Here is a 7,900-nt window from a genome sequence, read left to right as displayed (position 1 = left end):
CTGTTCCACAGGCTGAGACAGGACATCACATATTGTATTATTATTATTGACAGATAGGCTGACTGTCTGTTCCTCAGAATGGGACAGGAGATCACACATTGTATTATTATTATTGAGAGACAGGCTCACTGTCTGTTCCTCAGGCTGGGACAGAGGATCACACACTGTATTATTATTGAGAGACAGGCTCACTGTCTGTTCCTCAGGCTGGGACAGGAGATCACACATTGGCTTGTTATTAAGAGGCAGGCTCACTGTCTGTTCCTCAGAATGGGACAGGAGATCACACATTGTATTATTATTATTGAGACACAGGCTCACTCTCTGTTCCTCAGGCTGGGACAGGAGATCACACATTGGCTTGTTATTGAGAGGCAGGCTCACTGTCTGTTCCTCAGGCTGGGACAGGAGATCACACATTGGCTTGTTATTAAGAGGCAGGCTCACTGTCTGTTCCTCAGGCTGGGACAGGAGATCACACGCTGTATTATTATTATTGAGAGACAGGCTCATTGTCTGTTTCTCAGGCTGGGACAGGAGATCACACACTGTATTATTATTATTGACAGATAGGCTCACTGTGTCTTCGCTTGGGCTTGAACAGGAGATAACACACTGGATTATTATTATTGAGAGAGGCTCACAGTCTGTTCCTCAGGCTGGGACAGGAAATCACACACTCTATTATTATTATTGAGAGACAGGCTCACTGTCTGTTCCTCAGGCTAGGGTAGGATATCACACACTGTATTATTAGTATTGAGAGAAAGCCTCAGTGTTCCCCAGGCTGGGACAGGAGATCACACATTGTATTTTTATTATTGAGAGACAGGCTCACTGTTCCTCAGGCTGGGACAGGAGTTCAAACTGTATTATTATTATTATTGAGAGACAAGCTCACTGTTCCCCAGGCTGGGACAGGAGGCGCAATGATTATTGAGAGACAGGCTCACTGTCTGTTCCTCAGGCTGGGACAGGAGATCACAAACTGTATTATTATTATAGAGAGATCTGCTCTTTCCTGACTGTTCCTTAGGCTGGGACAGCAGATCATAATCTGCTTTATTATTATTGAGAGACTGGCTCACTCCTGTCTGTTCCTCAGGTTGGGAAAGGAGATCACACACTGTATTATTATTACTGAGAGACGGGCTCACTGTCTGTTCCTCTGACTGGGGCAGGAAATGACACACTGTATAATTAGTATTGAGAGACAGGCTCAGTGTTCCCCAGGCTGAGACAGGAGATCACACACTGTATTATTATTATTGAGTATCTGGTTCACTGTTCCCCAGGCTGGGACAGGAAATCACACACTGTATTATTATTATTGAGAGACAGCCTCAGTGTTCCCCAGGCTTGGACAGGAGATCACACACTGTATTATTATTATTGAGATACAGACTCACTGTCTGTTCCTCCTGCTGGGACTGGAGATCACACACTGTTCTATTATTACTGAGGGACATGCTCACTGTTTGTTCTTCAGACTGGGACAGGACATTCCACACTAGGTTATCATTATTGAGAGACAGGCTCGCTGTCTGTTCCTCAGGCTAGTACAGGAGATCACGCACTGTATTATTATTATTTAGATACAGGCTCACTGTGTGTTCCTCAGGCTGGGACAGTAGATCACACACTGTATTATTATTGAGAGACAGGCTCACTGTCTGTTCCTCTTGCTGGGGCAGGGAATCACACACTGTATTATTAGTATTATTAAGAGACAGGCTCACTGTCTGCTCCACAGGCTGGGACAGGATATCACACACTGTTGTAGTGTTGTCTCACGAGGCACCAGTTCTGTAGGGGTTTGGGCATTTACTGGGACAATTATTTTTGTGGCAGTACATCACAAAATTGATTATTTTAATGGTCTTAGAATCCAACCATGCGACATAACTCAAACAACGCACACACAGGTACTAATACACGAGGATACATTTGTTAATATATAGAATATGCATGCAAACCTAACAGATCTTATCGTATGGGTTATCAGAATACAAAAGATATAAATTCATTCAGTTACAAAGAGTTACACATATCAAGAGGACATAAGTTCAGTATATCATTCATTTAGACCATTTCGTAATTGAACTTGTTTACAACTTCTACATGAGATACTCAAAACAAGTACATAACCCTTAGGAATTAAATTGATATCAACTGGTTGGGAGCAGTAATGCAATAAGGTTGAATACTTACTGCCGGGGTGTCCCTTTTCTCACCGTTTCCGTAGTGCAGCGGTTATCACGTTCACCTCACACGCGAAAGGTCCCCGGTTCGAAACTGGGCGGAAGCAGACTTCTTTTGTCGCCACGCGACCTATACTAATGAGGAAGACATCGCTCTCTCCGACCCCCGGTATCTTCTCCCGACCCACCGTGCTGGAAGGCGACGTGTGCTGTGTTTACGGAGCAGAAATGACAACCGAGGAGCCGAGAGATCATTTCAGCATTTCGCGTCTGAACGGAAAACACAAACGACCAACTCGGAATGACTTGCCTTTGACGCTTATCAAAGCGTTCTTTGTGCATCGAACAGACACACTCACCTCTTAGTGTGGCGGGATCTGCACAGTGCATGTCTCAGCGCTCCCTGCTTTCAATTCAATGTGCTTCCTGATGTCGAGTCGTGTGCCGTGCGTAGGCTCTGAAAGCGAGAGCAATGAAAAGGTGCACGACGCTGTGAAAGAAAACAGAGAAGTAAAAGGCAGTCCTTTCTCTAAGGAGGTGAAAGAAAAGCTACTCCTCGTCAGGGAATCGAACCCCAGTCTCCCACGTGACAGGTGGGGATACTTGCCACTATACTAACGAGGAAGACATCGCACACTCCGACCCACGGCATCGTGTTCCGACCCAGCGTGCTGGAAGGCGATGCGTGCTGTGATTCCTTTACAGAGCAGAAATGACAACCGAGGAGACGAGAGATCATTTCAGCATTTCGCGTCTGAACGGAAAACACAAACGACCAACTCGGAATGACTTGCCTTTGACGCTTATCAAAGCGTTCTTTGTGCATCGAACAGACACACTCACCTCTTAGTGTGGCGGGATCTGCACAGTGCATGTCGCAGCGCTTCCTGCTTTCACTTCAATGTGCTTCCTGATGTCGAGTCGTGTGCCGTGCGTAGGCTCTGAAAGCGAGAGCAATGAAAAGGTGCACGACGCTGTGAAAGAAAACAGAGAAGTAAAAGGCAGTCCTTTCTCTAAGGAGGTGAAAGAAAAGCTACTCCTCGTCAGGGAATCGAACCCCAGTCTCCCACGTGACAGGTGGGGATACTTGCCACTATACTAACGAGGAAGACATCGCACACTCCGACCCACAGCATCGTGTTCCGACCCAGCGTGCTGGAAGGCGATGCGTGCTGTGATTCCTTTACAGAGCAGAAATGACAACCGAGGAGACGAGAGATCATTTCAGCATTTCGCGTCTGAACGGAAAACACAAACGACCAACTCGGAATGACTTGCCTTTGACGCTTTTCAAAGCCTTCTTTGTGGACGACGACTGCGCCGCCTAGCAGATACAAATGGGTTGTACAACTTTGAACTAGCAAATGGAAGAGGGCTAAGCCCCCTCTCTTTTAGCCGAGGTTCGATCTGTCTCCCAGAATCACCAGGGCGCACGCACACACACACCCGTGCCGTTGAAGTGTTCTGCTTCATTTCTAAGGGCAATTCAACATTCACTCCTACCCCGAGTGCAGAAAAGACAGCATCCACAGCAACAACAGCTCAGGTCTCTGCACAGGAGCTAAGCTGCCCCCATCTCCTCTGCTCTGCGGTTCCTGCGGAGTGGAGTCCTGCCTGGAGCCGTGTTTGCAGGCGGCAGCTCCCCGCGCCCTGTCTGTGCGTCGTGTCCAAGAGCTCCTGGGAGGAAGAGAGAGCCCTCCCACTCGGGGGCTTTTCCACGGTCTGTGTGAGGAGGGGCGGGTGTGTCCAGTAGCTTATCGAGCGGAAGCCTGGGGCGGCGGAGAGCTGTGATCGTGCAGACCTTGAGGTGTCACCTCTTTGTCTGCTTTCCCGCCCCCCCTCCGCCCAAGCTCTGCTCCAAAGTAGCCCGGCAACCCCTCACACCTGCACATGTCACAACCTAAGGTGTGGTCATGAGACACCCATGGGGTGTCGTTCTGTTCTTGCTAATTGTTTCCTGCCCGTCGCAGGCAGGAATCCATGCGAGGAAGATGCGCTGGACAGAGCTCAGAGGGCGCAGCTGGGTGGCTTTCCTTCTGAGTGACGTTCCTGCAACACTCTCCCGCTACTCTTGGTGCGCTCATGCCGCAACCGAGGAAGGCTGGAGCAGGTGGCTGTGTGCTCTCTGCACCGCCGAAATAGCTCAGCTGGGAGAGCGTTAGACTGAAGCTCTAAAGATCCCGGGTTTCGGCATTTTGTTTCATCGCGCCCTTTGTTCCTCTCTCCAGCTCCCCCTGCCTAAAGTGACGCGTCCCTTTCTCAGCCCGAAACGCAAGCGAGACACCAGCAGTGGTCCCTGCAGGTTTCCGTAGTGTAGCGGCTATCACGTTCGCCTAACACGCGAAAGGTCCCCGGTTCGAGACCGGGTGGAAACAGCCTCGTTTTGCACGCTCCTGTACTTCACAGAGGTCTTGAGCGACTGGTCATTTGTTCTCAATGTATTTCCGGTGCCTTCGTGCACTCTTGTACCAAACGCACGTTCCTTCTGTACGCGGAGCCGATCATTTGCAATTGGGCTGTGCCGACAGACCAGGACGAGCTCTGTCGGCTCAAAAGCAGCGCAGGACCTGCAAGAACAACAAAAAGATTAGCATCCAGCGGGGGCCTCTTAGTGAGCCCAAGATCTCATCAAGAATCGGCTCCAGCAACAGGGCTGGGCGCATTGTTCCATTCTCCGACCACTCTCGGTGTAAACAAGTCCCTCCTGGTCTCTGCTTGAATTGCACTTTCCTGCGTTTGCTTTGATGTAACTGGCTTCCCCTGCATGGGCGAATGTGAAGAAGATCCTTAGTAAGTCATTGAAGAAAACCGAGAAGAGGTCGGAGTGGCCTCTGTCGTTCATCAACGATCCAGTCAGGCAGTACTCCTCTGTAAAGCGCCGTTCGTTCACATCGATTGGCTTTTTTTTGCCTTAATTCGTGCAAGTAGTAAAAGCAGACGCCCCTATTCTGCCGTGACCCGGATTGTTGCGGCCACAACACAAAGTACTGACCACTATACGATCACGGCGAGTTACCAAGTTACATGTGGCAGGACGGAAAAGGCTGTACTCTCTTTGTGTGACATAATTCGGAAAAGTCCTGACATTGTATTTCAACTGAGCCCCAGTATACATCGACCCTTCGACACTCTGAGTGACAACTCTCTTGCGTGTTTTCTCATATTTATGTAGTTTGCTTGGTGGCGCAGTTGTCGTGCACAAAGAACGCTTTGAAAAGCGTCAAAAGCAAGTCATTCCAAGTTGGTCGTTTGTGTTTTCCGTTCAGACGCGAAATGCTGAAATGATCTCTTGGCTCCTCGGTTGTTATTTCTGCTACATAGAGGAATCACAGCACGCGTGTTAAAAGAAGACTGTGATATTTGGTGTGTCTTGGATTAGACGAGATTAAAGAGTGAGTAGTTTTGTTTTTATATTTCTGTGATGTTATGGGACCAATGAAGAATGTGGCATTCAGACTAATGTGGAGTATTTGTTTCCTTAGGGAAATTGCCACTGCCGTATACTGGGGCATTAGGACCCACACAGACTGCAGGGTGAGCGCCCCCTGCTGGCCACACTAACACCTCTCCCAGCAGTACCTCAGCTTTCCCAGGAGGTCTCCCATCCAAGTACTGACCAGTTGCGAGTTGCAAGGTGATATGGCTACTGGCTATCCAGCCTGCGTACTTTAAAAATCTTAAAATCTTTTTTAAAAATCTGCGGCCGGCAGAGGAATCCTACTCCTTTGGGCCCCTGAGCAAGGCCCTTAACCCCAACTGCTCCAGGGGTGCTGTACAATGGCTGACCCTGCACTCTGACCCCCAGCTTCTCTCCCTGTCTGTGTGTCTCATGGAGAGCAAGCTGGGGTCTGTGAAAAGACTTTGTGAAGACAGTGGTAAAAATGGCACACAGCACAGCTTCTTCTGGTGCAAGATGACTACAGCCCCTGCTGCCATCACACAGAGAAGTGCCAGAATCACCCTGACATGCAGTCTGGAATCCAGGTGGTTAGAGTTCAGACATGCGGCATAATCTGTTATAGAGACAAGAAAAGTTTCAGACGTTACCTGCTGCATAACAAAAATAATGTGACTCTGTTATCACCCTAGTGTGTGATACAGTATAATACACACTGATCTGCTCCAGACTCACCTGTGTGTGATACAGTATAATACACACTGATCTGCTCCAGACTCACCCCAGTGTGTGATACAGTATAATACACACTGATCTGCTCCAGACTCACCCGTGTGTGATATAGTATAATACACACTGATCTGCTCCTGTATCACCCCTGTATGTGATACAGTATAATACACACTGATCTGCTCCAGACTCACCCCAGTGTGTGATACAGTATAATACACACTGATCTGCTCCACTCTCACCCCCGTGTGTGATATAGTATAACACACACTGATCTGCTCCAGACACTTACCCCAGCTCAGCGTGACGCTGTGGTTGGAGCTGTGATGAGTGACAGTACAGCTGTATTCCTCGATCTTACTCTCTCAGATCTCTACACTCTTCCTCAGCTGTCTCCATTGGGTCTGAGCCCACTGGACCACACGTCCTCTCCCTCGGTCTCTCCAGGCCTGGACAAACTGACCTCTATGACTCTAGGACTGAAACCCCAGTGACCAGACAGGACAGGGAACAGCTCTGTGTGTCTCCCAGATGCTCGGAAGAGACAAACACCTGAGGAGAGACTGAGAGGGAGACCGGAAGCAATGTTAACACACTGAGAATTAGTGTGGACACTGTGCAAGGTGAGGCGACATCGCTGCACAGACAAAATATTGTGTGGCTCCTTTCTGCAAACCTTTACAACCAAAACATGTCAGTATTAGACAATTATACAAATCAAACACATTTTCTCTTTGTCTGTTCCTCAGGCTAAGAAAGGAGATCACAGTAGAACTGGAGCACTGCAGACACGTCCTATTCACACAGGATCACACAAGCTTCACATTCACACAGACACAGACACACACTCACACACGAGCCAATTTCCCATAAGCCAATTTACCCACCAGCAAGTGGGAGGAAACCCACACAAACATGAGGTGAACATGCAAACTCCACACAGACAGCACCCCAGAAACTGCACTGTGCCACCCACTCCTCTGCACATGGGGGAACTTCTTGTGTAGAGCTTCTAGGTGCATTTGTCTCATATTGTATCTGATATCTCTCTGTCTCACCTTTGTGTGGTTTTTGTGTTTCTTTCTGTACTGCAGGAATCTCTTCAGTGTTTCCATACAGTCAGTCTCCAGGAAGAATCTGGTATACTGGTTTTTAATCTTGTTCTGGTTCCAGTCCCTTTGAGTGCCCTCTGCCTCCAGGGAACTTGCTCTCCAGGTCATGTTGTCCACCTCAAAGGACAGGAAGTCTTGTCCATTGAAGCTGTAGTGATCAAACAGAGCCACACTCCCATCATCCTCCAGTCTACAGCCTTGCCACCTCTGGAGCGCATCTGGAGAGAGAGACCGAGGACACTGACACAGACAGAGAGACCAGGGACAGTGACACACACACACAGAGACTGGGGACAGTGACACACATAGAGAGACCGGGGACACTGACACACACAAAGAGACCGGGGACAGTGACATCCATTTTCTAACAGCTGTATCCAGTCCAGGGTCACAGGGGGGAGCTGGAGTCTATCCCAGCAAGCAACAGGCACAAGGCAGGGTTCACCCTGGACAGGACAGCA

At 48.8% G+C, this 7,900-nt stretch overlaps 1 non-coding gene across 1 annotated transcript; it reads left to right on the top strand.

The window, feature by feature from the left end:
* The first annotated feature begins 4,503 nt into the window (after nt 1-4,503).
* On the top strand, nt 4,504-4,576 carry trnav-aac (transfer RNA valine (anticodon AAC)). Its single transcript has one exon. It is a non-coding gene; the product is annotated as a tRNA-Val (tRNA).
* Nucleotides 4,577-7,900: the final 3,324 nt, after the last annotated feature.

Source organism: Lepisosteus platostomus, chromosome 5, assembly GCF_059453375.1.
Source record: "Lepisosteus platostomus isolate fLepPlt1 chromosome 5, fLepPlt1.hap1, whole genome shotgun sequence".
Classification (NCBI taxonomy): domain Eukaryota; kingdom Metazoa; phylum Chordata; class Actinopteri; order Semionotiformes; family Lepisosteidae; genus Lepisosteus; species Lepisosteus platostomus.
Note: the sequence above shows the minus strand (reverse complement) of the source record. Positions and strands in the feature narration are given on the sequence as shown.